Source organism: Panthera uncia, chromosome X (genome assembly GCF_023721935.1).
Source record: "Panthera uncia isolate 11264 chromosome X, Puncia_PCG_1.0, whole genome shotgun sequence".
In the NCBI taxonomy this organism is placed as follows: domain Eukaryota; kingdom Metazoa; phylum Chordata; class Mammalia; order Carnivora; family Felidae; genus Panthera; species Panthera uncia.
The window spans coordinates 78,294,478-78,309,589 of NC_064817.1; positions in this window are offsets into that span (position 1 = coordinate 78,294,478).

A 15,112-nucleotide genomic window follows, 5' to 3' on the forward strand; every position below is an offset into this window, starting at 1 on the left:
GGAAAACCCAACGGACTCCACCAAAACCCTGCTAGAACTGATACATGAATTCAGAAAAGTAACAGGATACAAAATCAATGTACAGAAATCAGTTGTATTCTTATACAGTAATAATGAAGCAACAGAAAGACAAATAAAGAAACTGATCCCATTCACAATTGCACCAAGAAGTATAAAATACCTAGGAATAAACCTAACCAAAGATGTAAAAGATCTGTATGCTGAAAACTATAGAAAGCTTATGAAGGACATTGAAGAAGATATAAAGAAATGGAAAAACATTCCGTTCTCATGTTTTGGAAGAATAAATATTGTTAAAATGTCAATACTACCCAAAGCTATCTACACATTCAATGCAATCCCAATCAAAATTGCACCAGCATTCTTGTCGAAGCTAGATCAAACAATCTTAAAATTTGTATAGAACCACAAAAGGCCCTGAATAGCCAAAGGAATTTTGAAGAAGACAAAAGCAGGAAGCATCACAATCCCAGACTTTAGCCTCTACTACAAAGTTGTCATCATCAAGACAGCATGGTATTGGCACAAAAACAGACACATAGACCAATGGAATAGAATAGAGACTCCAGAATTGGACCCACAAAAGTATGGTCAACTAATCTTTGACAAAGCAGGAAAGAACATCCAATGGAAAAAAGACAGTCTCTTTAACAAATGGTGCTGGGAGAACTGGACAGCAGCTTGCAGAAGGAGGAAACTACACCACTTTCTTACACTATTCACAAAAACAAACTCAAACAAATTCAGATAAAGGACCTGAATGTGAGACAGGAAACCATCCAAACCCTAGAGGAGAAAGCAGGAAAAAAACCTCTCTGACCTCAGCCGCAGCAATTTCTTACTTGACACATCCCCAAAGGCAAGGGAATTAAAAGCAAAGATGAACTATTGGGACCTCATGAAGATAAAAAGCTTCTGCACAGCAAAGGAAACAACAAAACTAAAAGGCAACCAACGGAATGGGAAAAGATATTTGCAGGTGACATATCGGACAAAAGGCTAGTATCCAAAATCTATAAAGAGCTCACCAAACTCCACACCTGGAAAAGAAATAATCCAGTGAAGAAATGGGCAGAAAACATGAATAAACACTTCTCTAAAGAAGACATCCAGATGGCCAACAGGCACATGAAAAGATGCTCAGCGTCACTCCTCATCAGGGAAATACAAATCAAAACCACACTCAGAAAGCACCTGACGCCAGTCAGAGTGGCTGAAATGAACAAATCAGGAGACTATAGTTGCTGGCGAGGATGCGGAGAATCGCGAACCCTCTTGCACTGTTGGTGGGAATGCAAACTGGTGCAGCCACTCTGGAAAACAGTGTGGAGGTTCCTCAAAAAATTAACAATAGACCTACTCTATGACCCAGCAATAGCACTGCTACGAATTTTCCCAAGGGATAGAGGAGTGTTGATGCATAGGGGCACTTGTACCCCAATGTTTATAGCAGCGCTTTCAACAATACCCAAATTATGGGAAGAGCCTATATGTCCATCAACTGACGAATGGATACAGAAATTGTGGTTTATATACACAATGGAATACTACGTGGCAATGAGAAAGAATGAAATATGGCCTTTTGTAGCAACGTGGATGGAACTGGAGAGTGTTATGCTAAGTGAAATAAGCCATACAGAGAAAGACACATATCATATGTTTTCATTCTTATGTGGATCCTGAGAAACTTAACAGAAGTCCATGGGGGAGGGGAAGAAAAAAAAAGGTTAGAGAGGGAGAGTGCCAAGCCATAAGAGACTCTTAAAAACTGAGAACAAACTGAGGGTTGATGGGGGCTGGGAAGGAGGGGAGGGTGGGTGATGGGTATTGAGGAAGGCACCTTTTGGGATGAGCATGGGGTGTTGTATGGAAACCAATTTGACAATAAATTTCATGCTCAAAATTTTTCTTAACGATTATTTATTTCTGAGAGATGGAGACAGAGCACTAGTAGGGGAGGGGCAGAGAGAGAGGGAGACACAGAATCTGAAACAGGCTTCAGACTCTGAGCTGTTAGTACAGAGCCTGACGGGGGGCTCGAAATCACAGACTGTGAGATCAGGACCACTGAGCCACCCTGGTGACCTGTAACGTTCTTTATAATCTAATATTTGATTAATTTCTACAAATTTCCACATGCATTAAAAAATCATGTATATTCAGAAAATTTTCAATGAAATGTTCTTTATAATTATTCAGAGGGTGCCTTAGTGGCTCAATCTGTTAAGCATGTGACTTTGGCTCAGGTCATGGGTACACAGTCCATGAGTTGGAGCCCTGCATTGAGCTCTGTGCTGACAGCTCAGAGCCTGGAGCCTGCCTTGGATTCTGTGTCTGCCTCTCTCTCTGTTCCTCCCCTGCTCTCTCTCTCTCACTCTCTTCTCTCAAGTGCAAATAATCTTAAAAAATGTATATTTAAAATTAGGTTGATAATGTTGTTCAAATTTATATCTTCCCTGCTTTTTAAAATATCTGCTTGGTCCATCAATTACTGAACTAGGTATATTGAATTCCCTATTATGATTGTGAATTGGTCTATTTTATCTTTTAGTCTATCCATTTGGCTTCATTTATTTGAAACTATGTTACAGGTACATCAAAAATTAGAATTGTTGTATCTCCTTTGTTGATTAACCCTTTTATCACTATAAAATTCTCTCCTCTATCTCAAGCAATTGTTTTTGTTTTTCTTTTTGTTAGTATTTGTGTAGTGGATTTGTTCCCATTCATTTACTGTAGATATTTATGTGTTCCTATACTTAAGTTGCATCTCTTATAAGCAGAATGCAATTGGATTTTGGTTTTTGTCCAATGTGACACTCTTATTCTTCTAATTGGATTATTTGCTCTATCTATATATTTGTATATACTCCTCACTTTATTTACATCATTTCTGTTTAGTTTAATTACTGAAATATTTGTGGTTAAGTTTACCAACTTACCATTGTTTTGGCTAATCTGTTATATATTTCCTTTTATTTTCTTTCTTTTCTTTTTCCCCTTTGATTAAGGAAATATTTTTATTATTTCATATTGCCCCAATATTACCTCTTATACAATATTATTTTACCCTTCTTCTATTAGTGATCATAGAGCAGGAGTTAACAAACTCTGGCCTGTGGGCCAAACATCTGTTTTTGTAGATAAAACAGATGTTGCTTGAACATAGCAACATTCATTTGTTTATGTATTGTCTATGACTGCTTTGTTTTACAAAGGTGGAGTTGAATAATTGTCATGCAGATTATATGGCCTGCAGAGCCTAAAATATTTACTGTATGGCCTTTATTAAAAAGCTTGGAAGGAGAGGCCAATATGGCAGAGCAGCACAGAAGTTTTTTGGCCTCTCTCACCCCTGAAATGCAGCTAAATCAACATCAAACAATATTTCACACCTAGAAAACTTATTTGAGGATTAACACAACAATATGCAAAACTTGAACCACAGAATTTGGCAGGTACATAGCATGGAGAGGTGAAATGAGGGAGAGAGAAGCTGTGGAGGGTAGGGAGCTATTTTTGCTGGCTGGGAGAGGACAGAGACAGGGGGGAAAGTACAGGAAAAGAACTCCCCCTTAAAGCATCTGGAGAGAAAGAGTGGAAACACCTGCAAGAGACTGAAGAAGAAAGGGAGAAAGGAGAAAGGAGAAAGGAGAAAGGAGAAAGGAGAGTTTAAATACCATTAAGACAAAGGAGAAAGGAGAGGGTTTAAATACCACTAAGACTCTATAACCAGTGGAGCGCAGAGTCTTAAACTCTGCAGTTCGATACCTGGCAGAGCTCTGGTGGGAAGAGTGAATCCCCAGGAGCTGACAGCAAGGTCCTAGGGGTCCTTGGGCCACATGGGGAGAGGTGGTTCTTGTGCTGGGTGGACATTTGGTAGAGGCTATGTGGTTGCCCCACAGGCAAAGGTCCCAGCAGACCCTGGAGAACAGCCTCATTTACTGGTGTCGGAACAAGTACATTAAGGGTGAACCCTGGTGCCAGATGTGTGTTGTGATTTACCATAATCCCTGAAAAGCTGCTGCTACAAGATCATGCCAACGTTTTCTGGGGCAGGCTGGCACCTGGCCACGGTCTCTGGGCATCTGCAGCAGTGGAGTTGCACAAACGTTTCTGGGGGCAGGCGGGGACGCTGCCATTGCTCAGTGAGACCCTCCCCCAGAGGGTCTGGGAAAGTCAAAGCTGTGAGGGGTTTGGAAACAGCCCCCACCTGAGTTAAAACTCAGGAAGGAGATGCTGTCTGGCAGGCTGATGGCTTGGTCTCAGTGTAGAAATGAAGACTGGACAGAAGCTGGAGACAAAGGAGGGGTGCTTGATTGCTGGTGGAGGAGGGAACAGAGCTCTGAAACTAGAGGCTCAGTAGCTGGGTGACACCATTTTCATCCCTCCTGCACATGCGCATACACGCCTACACGCACCACCACAATCAATACCAGGAAGCTAAGCAGCACCATCTAGTGGAGAAGAGAGCTGTTACACCAAGCCCAGCCCAACTGGCCAACCGTGCTCTAGAGGAACATAAGTCTCTCAGTCTGTTTAGTTTACAGATTATAAAGTGGTTCATAGTTTGACTTCTAGGGGAAATTGGATGTAATTTCAATCATATTTCATTCTCTTCATTGGTCTATCTTTTCAGTTTTTTTCTTTTTTCTTTTATTATTCTTGAATACAGGAAGAGAAAAATTTATTTTTATTTTCTATTTTTATAAAACAGATTTGTAAATTTTTTTTCTATTATATTTTTTACTTTTTTATACATTTCTTAAATTCTATTTTACTTTCATCAATTCATGTCATTATATTTTATTGTATTCATTTTTTCAAAATTTTCAAATGCTTTCTTTTTTTCCCCCATTTTTTTCTTTTCTTTCCTGTTTTTTCTCTATTCTGTCAAGCTTCTTTAAAAAACCAGACCAAAATACACCTAGCATCTAGCATCCTTTATTTGATATTTTTTGTGTTGTTTTTAATTTTCTAATTTTAAATTAATTTATTACTTCTTTTTGTTCCTTCAAAATGATGAAATGAAGGAATACACCCCAAAAGAAGTAACAAGAAGAAATGACAGCCAGGGACTTAATCAATACAGATACAAGCAAGATGTCTGAACCAGAGTTTAGAATCACGATAATAAGAATACTAGCTGGGGTTGAAAATAGATTAGAATCCCTTTCTGTGGAGATGAAAGAAGTAGAATCTAGTCAGGATGAAATGAAAAATGCTATAACTGAGATGCAATCTCTAAAGGATTCCATGGAAGCAAGGTGGATGAAGCAGAGCAGCAAATCAGTGATATAGAGGACAAACATATAGAAAATAATGAAGAAGAAAAAAAGAGAAACTAAGACAAATGAGAATGATATAAGAATTCGAGAACTCAGTGACTCATTAAAAAGCAATAACACGGGGGATCCTGGGAAGATGGCGGCATAGGAGGACGCTGGGCTCACCGCATGTCCTGCTGATCAATTAGATTCCACCTACACCTGCCTAAATAACCCAGAAAACCGCTAGAAGACTAGCAGAACGGAGTCTCCAGAGCCAAGCGCAGACAAGAGGCCCACGGAAGTGGGTAGGAAGGGCGGTGAGGCAGTGCGCACTACACGGACTGGCGGGAGGGAGCTGGAGCAGAGGGGCTGCCCCTCGGCCAAGCAGAGACCCCGAGTCTAGCTTGCTGAAGCGGAGGGGCTGGACGGAGTGTGTTCCGACAGCAAGTGGGACTTGACATCTGGAAGGTTAGAAGCTAACAGCTCTGCACAGAGAAGAGGAGGGCTGGAGGACAACGGGAGGAAGAGTTGTTGAGCACCGGACGACAGAGCTCAGCTTGGCGGGGAACAAAGGTGCTCACCAGCGCCATCTCCCTCGCCCATCCCCCAGCCACAATCCCAAAGTGAACCAGTTCCTGCCAGGGAACTTGCTTCCACCATGCAAACACCCAACACTGTGCTTCTGCGGATCCATCCCTCCAGCGGGTCTGACTCCTTCCTGGTGCCACAGAGCCCCTCCTGAAGGGGATCTCTGAAGGAAAAGCGAGCTGAGCATGCTCCTCCCGCCCCCGTGCACCTTGCCGATCCACCCCAGCTAATACGCCAGATCCCCAGCACCACAAGCCTGGCAGTGTGCAAGTAGCCCAGATGGGCCACACCACCCCACAGTGAATCCCTCCCCTAGGAGAGGGGAAGAGAAGGCACACACCAGTCTGTGGCCCCAGCGGCGGGATGGGGGCAGACATCAGTCTGACTGCGGGCCCAACCACCAACGCAAGTTATACACCACAGCACAGGGGAAGTGCCCCGCAGTTGCACACCACTCCAGGGACTATCCAAAATGACGAAACAGAAGAATTCCCCTCAAAAAACGTCCAGGAAATAACAACAGCTAACGAACTGATCAAAAACGATTTAAACAATATAACAGAAAGTGAATTTAGAATAATAGTCATAAAATTAATCGCTGGGCTTGAATACAGTATAAAGGACAGCAGAGAATCTATTGCTACAGAGATCAAGGGACTAAGGAACAGCCAGGAGGAGCTAAAAAATGCTATCAATGAACTGCAAAATAAAATGGAGACAACCACGGCTTGGATTGAAGAGGCAGAGGAGAGAATAAGTGAACTAGAAGATAAAATTATGGAAAAAGAAGAAGCTGAGAAAAAGAGAGATAAAAAAATCCAGGAGTATAAGGGGAAAAATAGAGAACTACGTGATGCACTAAAGAGAAATAATATACGCATAATTGGTATTCCAGAGGAGGAAGAGAGAGGGAAAGGTGCTGAAGGTGTACTTGAAGAAATCATAGCTGAGAACTTCCCTTATCTGGGGAAGGAAAAAGGCATTGAAATCCAAGAGGCACAGAGAACTCCCTTCAGTCGTAACTTGAATCGATCTTCTGCACGACATATCATAGTGAAACTGGCAAAATACAAGGATAAAGAGAAAATTCTGAAAGCAGCTAGAGATAAACGTACTCTAACATATAAAGGGAGACCTATAAGAATCGTGACTGATCTCTCTACTGAAACTTGGCAGGCCAGAAAGGAATGGCAGGAGATCTTCAATGTGATGAACAGAAAAAAAAAATATGCAGCTGAGAATCCTTTATCCTGCAAGTCTGTCATTTAGAATAGAAGGAGAGATAAAGGTCTTCCCAAACAAACAAAAACTGAAGGAATTCGTCACCACTAAACCAGCCCTACAAGAGATCCTAAGGGGGAATCCTATGAGACAAAGTACCAGAGACATCGCTACAAGCATGGAACCTATGGACATCACAATGACTCTAAACCTGTATCTTTCTATAATAACACTGAATGTAAATGGACTAAATGCACCAACCAAAAGACATAGGGTATCAGAATGGATAAAAAAAACAAGACCCATCTATTTGCTGTATACAAAAGACTCATTTTAGACCTGAGGACACCTTCATATTGAGAGTGAGGGGATGGAGAACTATTTATCATGCCACTGGAAGTCAAAAGAAAGCTGGAGTAGCCATACATATATCAGACAAAGTAGACTTTAAATTAAAGGCTGTAACAAGAGATGAAGAAGGGCATTATATAATAATCACAGGGTCTGTCCATCAGGAAGAGCTAACAATTATAAATGTCTATGCGCCGAATAGAGGAGCCCCCAGATGTATAAAACAATTACTCACAAACATAAGCAACCTTATTGATAAGAATGTGGTAATTGCAGGGGACTTTAACACTCCACTTACAGAAATGGATAGATCATCTAGACACACGATTGATAGAAAAACAAAGGCCCTGAATGATACATTGGATCAGATGGACTTGACTGATATATTTAGAACTCTGCATCCCAAAGCAACAGAATGTACTTTCTTCTCGAGTGCACATGGAACATTCTCCAAGATAGATCACATACTGGGTCACAAAACAGCCCTTCATAAATATACAAGAATTGAAATCATACCATGCATTCTTTCAGACCACAATGCTATGAAACTTGAAATCAACCACAGGAAAAAGTCTGGAAAACCTCCAAAAGCATGGAGGTTAAAGGACACCCTGCTAAAGAATGAATGGATCAACCAGGCAATTAGAGAAGAAATTTTAAAAAAATATGGAAAAAAATGAAAATGAAAAAACAACAATACAAATGCTTTGGGATGCAGTGAAGGCAGTCCTGAGAGGAAAATACATTGCAATCCAGGCCTATCTCAAGAAACAGGAAAAATCCCAAATACAAAATCTAACAGCACACCTAAAGGAAACAGAAGCAGAACAGCAAAGACAGCCTAAACCCAGCAGAAGAAGAGAAATAATAAAGATCAGAGCAGAAATAAACAACATAGAATCTAAAAAAACTGTAGAGCAAATCAATTAAATCAAGAGTTAGTTTTTTGAAAAAAGAAATAAAATTGATAAACCTCTAGCCAGGCTTCTCAAAAAGAAAAGGGAGATGACCCAAATAGATAAAATCATGAATGAAAATGGAATTATGACAACCAATCGCTCAGAGATACAAGCAATTATCAGGGAATACTATGAAAAATTATATACCAACAAACTAGACAACCTGGAAGAAATGGACAAATTCCTAAACACCCACATGCTTCCAAAACTCAATCAGGAGGTAATAGAAAACTTGAACAGACCCCTAACCAGCGAAGAAATTGAATCAGTCATCAAAAATCTCCCAACAAATAAGAGTCCAGGACCAGATGGCTTCCCAGGGCAGTTCTACCAGACGTTTAAAGCAGAGATAATACCTATCCTTCTCAAGCTGTTCCAAAAAATAGAAAGGGAAGGGAAACTTCCCGATTCATTCTAGGAAGCCAGTATTACTTTGATTCCAAAACCAGACAGAGACCCAGTTAAAAATGAGAACTACAGGCCAATATCCCTGATGAATACGGAGGCAAAAATTCTCAATAAGATACTAGCAAATCGAATTCAACAGCATATAAAAAGAATTATTCACCATGATCAAGTGGGATTCATTCCTGGGATGCAGGGCTGGTTCAACACTCGCAAATCAATCAATGTGATACATCATATTAATTAAAGTAAAGATAATAACCATATGATTCTGTCAATTGATGCAGAAAAGGCCTTTGACAAAATTCAGCAACTTCCTTAATAAAAACTCTTGAGAAAGTCGGGATAGAAGGGACATACTTAAACATCATCAAAGCCATTTATGAAAAGCCCACAGCTAACATCATCGTCAATGGGGAAAAACTGAGAGCTTTTTCCCTGAGATCAGGAACACGACAGGGATGCCCACTCTCACCGCTGTTGTTTCACATAGTGTTGGAAGTGCTAGCATCAGCAATAAGACAACAAAAGGAAATCAAAGGCATCCAAATTGGCAAAGATGAGGTCAAGCTTTCGCTTTTTGCAGATGACATGATATTATACATGGAAAATCCGATAGACTCCACAAAAAGTCTCCTAGAACTGATACATGAATTTAGCAAAGTTGCAGGATACAAAATCAATGTACAAAAATCAGTTGTATTCTTATACAGTAATAATGAAGCAACAGAAAGACAAATAAAGAAACTGATCCCATTCACAATTGCACCAAGAAGCATAAAATACCAAGGAATAAATCTAACCAAAGATGTAAAAGATCTGTATGCTGAAAACTATAGAAAGCTTATGAAGGTAATTGAAGAAGATATAAAGAAATGGATAAACATTCCATGCTCATGGATTGGAAGAATAAATATTGTCAAAATGTCAATACTACCCAAAGCTATCCACACATTCAATGCAATTCCAATCAAAATTGCACCAGCACTCTTCTCGAAACTAGAACAAGCAATCCTAAAATTCATATGGAACCACAAAAGGCCCCGAATAGCCAAAGTAATTTTGAAGAAGAAGACCAAAGCAGGAGGCATCACAATCCCAGATTTTAGCCTCTACTACAAAGCTGTCATCATCAAGACAGCATGGTATTGGCACAAAAACAGACACATAGACCAATGGAATAGAATAGAAACCCCAGAACTAGACCCACAAATGTATGGCCAACTCATCTTTGACAAAGCAGGAAAGAACATCCAATGGAAAAAAGACAGTCTCTTTAACAAATGGTGCTGGGAGAACTGGACAGCAACATGCAGAAGGTTGAAACTAGACCACTTTCTCACACCATTCACAAAAATAAACTCAAAATGGATAAAGGACCTGAATGTGAGACAGGAAACCATCCAAACCCTAGAGGAGAAAGCAGGAAAAGACCTCTCTGACCTCAGTCGTAGCAATTTCTTACTTGACACATCCCCAAAGGCAAGGGAATTAAAAGGAAAAATGAATTACTGGGACCTTATGAAGATAATATCGTCTGCACAGCAAAGGAAACAACAACAAAACTAAAAGGCAACCAACGGAATGGGAAAAGATATTTGCAAATGACATATCGGACAAAGGGCTAGTATCCAAAATCTATAAAGAGCTCACCAAACTCCACACCTGAAAAACAAATAACCCAGTAAAGAAATGGGCAGAAAACATGAATAGACACTTCTCTAAGGAAGACATTCAGATGGCCAACAGGCACATGAAAAGATGCTCAACGTCGCTCCTCATCAGGGAAATACAAATCAAAAGCACACTGAGATATCACCTCACGCCAGTCAGAGTGGCCAAAATGAACAAATCAGGAGACTATAGATGCTGGAGAGGATGTGGAGAAACGGGAAGCCTCTTGCACTGTTGGTGGGAATGCAAATTGGTGCAGCCGCTCTGGAAAACAGTGTGGGGGTTCCTCAAAAAATTAACAATAGACCTACCCTATGACCCAGCAATAGCACTGCTAGGAATTTACCCAAGGGATGCAGGAGTACTGATGCATAGGGGCACTTGTTCCCCAATGTTTATAGCAGCACTTTCAACAATAGCCAAATTATGGAAAGAGCCTAAATGTCCATCAACTGATGAGTGGATAAAGAAATTGTGGTTTATATACACAATGGAGTACTATGTGGCAATGAGAAAGAATGAAATATGGCCCTTTGTAGCAACATGGATGAAAGTGGAGAGTGTGATGCTAAGTGAAATAAGCCATACAGAGAAAGACAGATACCATATGGTTTCACTCTTATGTGGATCCTGAGAAACTTAACAGAAACCCATGGGGGAGGGGAAGGGATAACAAAAAAGGTTAGAGTGGGAGAGAGCCAAAGCATAAGAGACTGTTAAAAACTGAGAACAAAGTGAGGGTTGATGGGGGGTGGGAGGGAGGGGAGGGTGGGTGATGGGTATTGAGGAGGGCACCTTTTGGGATGAGCACTGGGTGTTGTATGGAAACCAATTTGACAATAAACTTCATATATTGAAAAAAAATGACTATTATGTTTTTTAGTTTTAGAATTTCCATTTGGTGGCACCAGGGTGGCTCACTCAGTTAAGCATCTGACTCTTGACTTTAGCTCAGGTTATGATCTCATGGTTTGTGAATTTGAGCTCCATGTTGGTGTCAGTGCAGCCTGCTTGAGATTATCTCTCTCTTTCTCTCTTTGCCCCTCCCCTGCTCTCTTTCTCTGTCAAAAAATAAATAAGTAAACTTAAAAAAAGAATTTCCATTTGATTCCCCCCTCCTCATTTCTGTTTTTAGATGACTTGTCATTTGTTTTCTTGAACGTATAAATTATAATTAAAGTCTATGCCTAATGCATCCAATAGCTTAATCTCTTATAGATTTATTTCTTTTTTCTATTTCTATTTATTTTCTATCTATTCTTTTCTTTTTCTATTTTTTCTATTTCTATTTCTTCTTCTTTTGGCTTCTCCTTTTAAAAATAATTTCTGTTTGTCATGTCTCTCGTGTGCTTTTGTTTGAATGTTAAACATTATGAATGAAAAATTCTAGCAAATTTAGATGAAATTTTCTTAATTTGTAGAGGATTTTCTTTTGCTTTGGGAAAGCAGTACACAAAGGAGTAATTTAGCTTAAGTAAATCAAGAATTAAACTATTTTGAGGTTGGATTTCAATCTTTTCAGACCTATTCTATTTCTAGGTCACCCTTACTTCCAGTGTGTAATTCTTCAGGGCTTCTAACTGACAGCCTGGGGAATTTATCAGTTCCCCCAATCTTGGAAGTCCCCAAATTCCAATTTTTCATCTTTCCTGCACTTTGAAATTGCCAATAGCTCTGTTTATCTTCCCAGACTCTTAATTACCTATTTCTACTTGGCTTCTTCGCTTCTAGTTCTACACCTGTTAAGAATTGGTGAATGCATCAAGGAGAAAATTAACTCAGACTACCCATTTCATTTCTTTGTAATTTCTTTTTCTCCAGGATATTAGCCCATCAAACCCTGGCTGTCTAGTTGGCTTTGTGCTCTGGATTTTGACTCCTTAACTCTGCAAAATTACTAAAAGCTCTATTCAGGTTTCTGTATCTTCCCAGCTTCTTTTTCAGCCTCTTCACCAATGCTGATAATGGACTGGTCAATGCCTCCAGGGGAAAATTGGTGCCAAATGTCAGTTCACCTCATTAAATTTCCCTTCTTTCCAGGATTTTGGTACCTCAATCCTGGCTGCTTTGGAAGTTTTCTGATTTCTTTAAGTAATTTAATCTATTTAAATATAATAACAATGAATTTTTCAGGTTTTCTTGTCCTTCTAAATGGGGGGGGGATTAGTCTTCTATTAGTAGGCCATTATAGCTAGAATCAGAGCATCTTTCAAAACTTTGAACATAATATTTTCATTACCATCCCATGAAAAATGCTTTCTAATTTTAAATGTAATTTCTTCTTTGACCCATATGTTATTAGAAGTGTATTTCCTAATTCCAAAAAATACGTGGATTTTAGTTATTACATTGTTATTACTGATTTTTAGTTAATTGCACCATGGTGAGAAAACATACTCTGTATGACTTTAATCTTTTTGCAATGTTAGAACTTGATGTATAGCTCAGGATATGATCAATTTTTATACACGTTCTGTATGATTTTTAGTTTATTTATGAGAGGGAGAGAGAGAGAGAGAGAACGGGGAAAGTACAGAGAGACAGGAGACATAGAATCTGAAGCATCCAGGCTCTGAGCAGTCAGCACAGAGTTCTATATGGGGCTCAAACCAATGAGCCATGATATCATGACCTGAGTCGAAGTTGGACGCTTAACCAACTGAGACACCCAGGTACTCCCAGGTACATATTCTGTATGTTTTTAAAAATAATATATAAACATATATGTTGTAATTGTTGAGTATAGCTTTATACCAACCAAGGTTTGAATTAATTGGGTCAATTTTGCCAGTCATGTTCAAATTTTTTATGTGTCTGCCATTTTTTTTTTCAACGTTTTTTATTTATTTTTGGGACAGAGAGAGACAGAGCATGAACAGGGGAGGGGCAGAGAGAGGGAGACAAAGAATCGGAAACAGGCTCCAGGCTCCGAGCCATCAGCCCAGAGCCATCAGCCCAGAGCCTGATGCGGGGCTCGAACTCACGGACCGCGAGATCGTGACCTGGCTGAAGTCGGACGCTTAACCGACTGCGCCACCCAGGCGCTTCTATGTGTCTGCCATTTTTATTTGCTCATTCTGTCAGCTATAAAAAGAGATATGTTAAAATCTCCCACTGTGATTGGGGATCTCTATTATTTCTTGTAGTTCTGTCCATTTCTGTTTTATATATTTTGAAACTATGTTATTAGATGCATACAAATTTAGAATTGTTACATCTTTCTGGTGAATTCTACATTTTCCCTCATGTATTATCCCTCTTTATCTCTAGTAATGCTTTTTGACATAGTACCCATTTTATTTGATATTAGTATTTTTTAAGTTTATTTATTTATTTTGAGACAGAGAGAGTGAGTGAGCACGAGTGGGGGGAGGGGCAAAGAGAGAGAGAGAGGGGTAGAGAGAATTCTAAGCAGGTTTCATGCTGTCAGTACCGAGCCTGATGTGGGGCTTGATCCCACCAACGATAAGATGACCTGAGCCAAAATCAAGAGTTGGATGTTTAACTGACTGATCCACCCAGGTGCCCCTGATGCTAGTATATCTTTATCAATTTTTGTTTAGTTAATGCTTTCATGGTATATATTTTACATTTTTACACTTTCAAACTTTCTGTATGTTTGAGTTTTAGATGTATCCTTTCTGAACAGCATATAGTTGTGTTTTGTTATTTGTATCCAATATTTCAATATTTATGTTTGAACTGAAGCATTTATTATGTTTTAACTTAATGTAATTTCTGATACATTTAGAGTATAATCTCTTATCTTATTCAGTGATTTCTATTTGACCAGCCTACTCTATGTCCCAATTTTTTTCTTATCTTCTTTAGGATTTATTCACTTTTTTATTATTCCTCTTTACTAGCTTGATAGTTGTACTAATTCACTATTGTTTAGTGATTACCCTATACATTACAACATGCATTCTTGATTTTTCAAAGTTTTCTATGAATCAATCCTTTTCCCCCTTTTCTCAGACAGCTCACAGGACTTCACATGCCAACTCCACTTACCCTCATCTCAATGTATATGGTATTGTTGTCATGCATTCAAACTTTCTATATGCTTCCAACCTATTTCTCTTTATATTTCAATATTTTAAGAATTCTTAAAATTATTTCATATGGTCAAGACTCACATATTTACATTTTCCTTTGTAGTTCTTTTCTTCCTGCTTTGTAAAAAGATAAATTTTCATTATGCTTGAAGAACAACATTTAGTATTTCTTCTAGTATGAATTTGCTCATATCTATATCTATATCTATATCTATATCTATCTATATCTATCTATATCTATATCTATTTATATACCTCTATCACTATCTATCTATCTATCTATCTATATATTTATATATATATGAGTTGCATGCTCCACTGACAGAGCCAGCCAGTCATACTTGAATTTGCTACTGGTATATATTTTTTGTCTGAGAATGTCTTTATTTCAAAACAAAACAAAACAAAACAAAACAAAAAACAGGGCTTTCCAAAGAGGACAATGTCCCAATAGAGAAGAATCACTCTTTCCCCAATTAAAATGATCACATTTTTTTATGTGGTGCTTAAGATATTACAAATTTCAGTTGTGTTCTTGACCTCTCCAAGCGTCCTTTCATTCAGG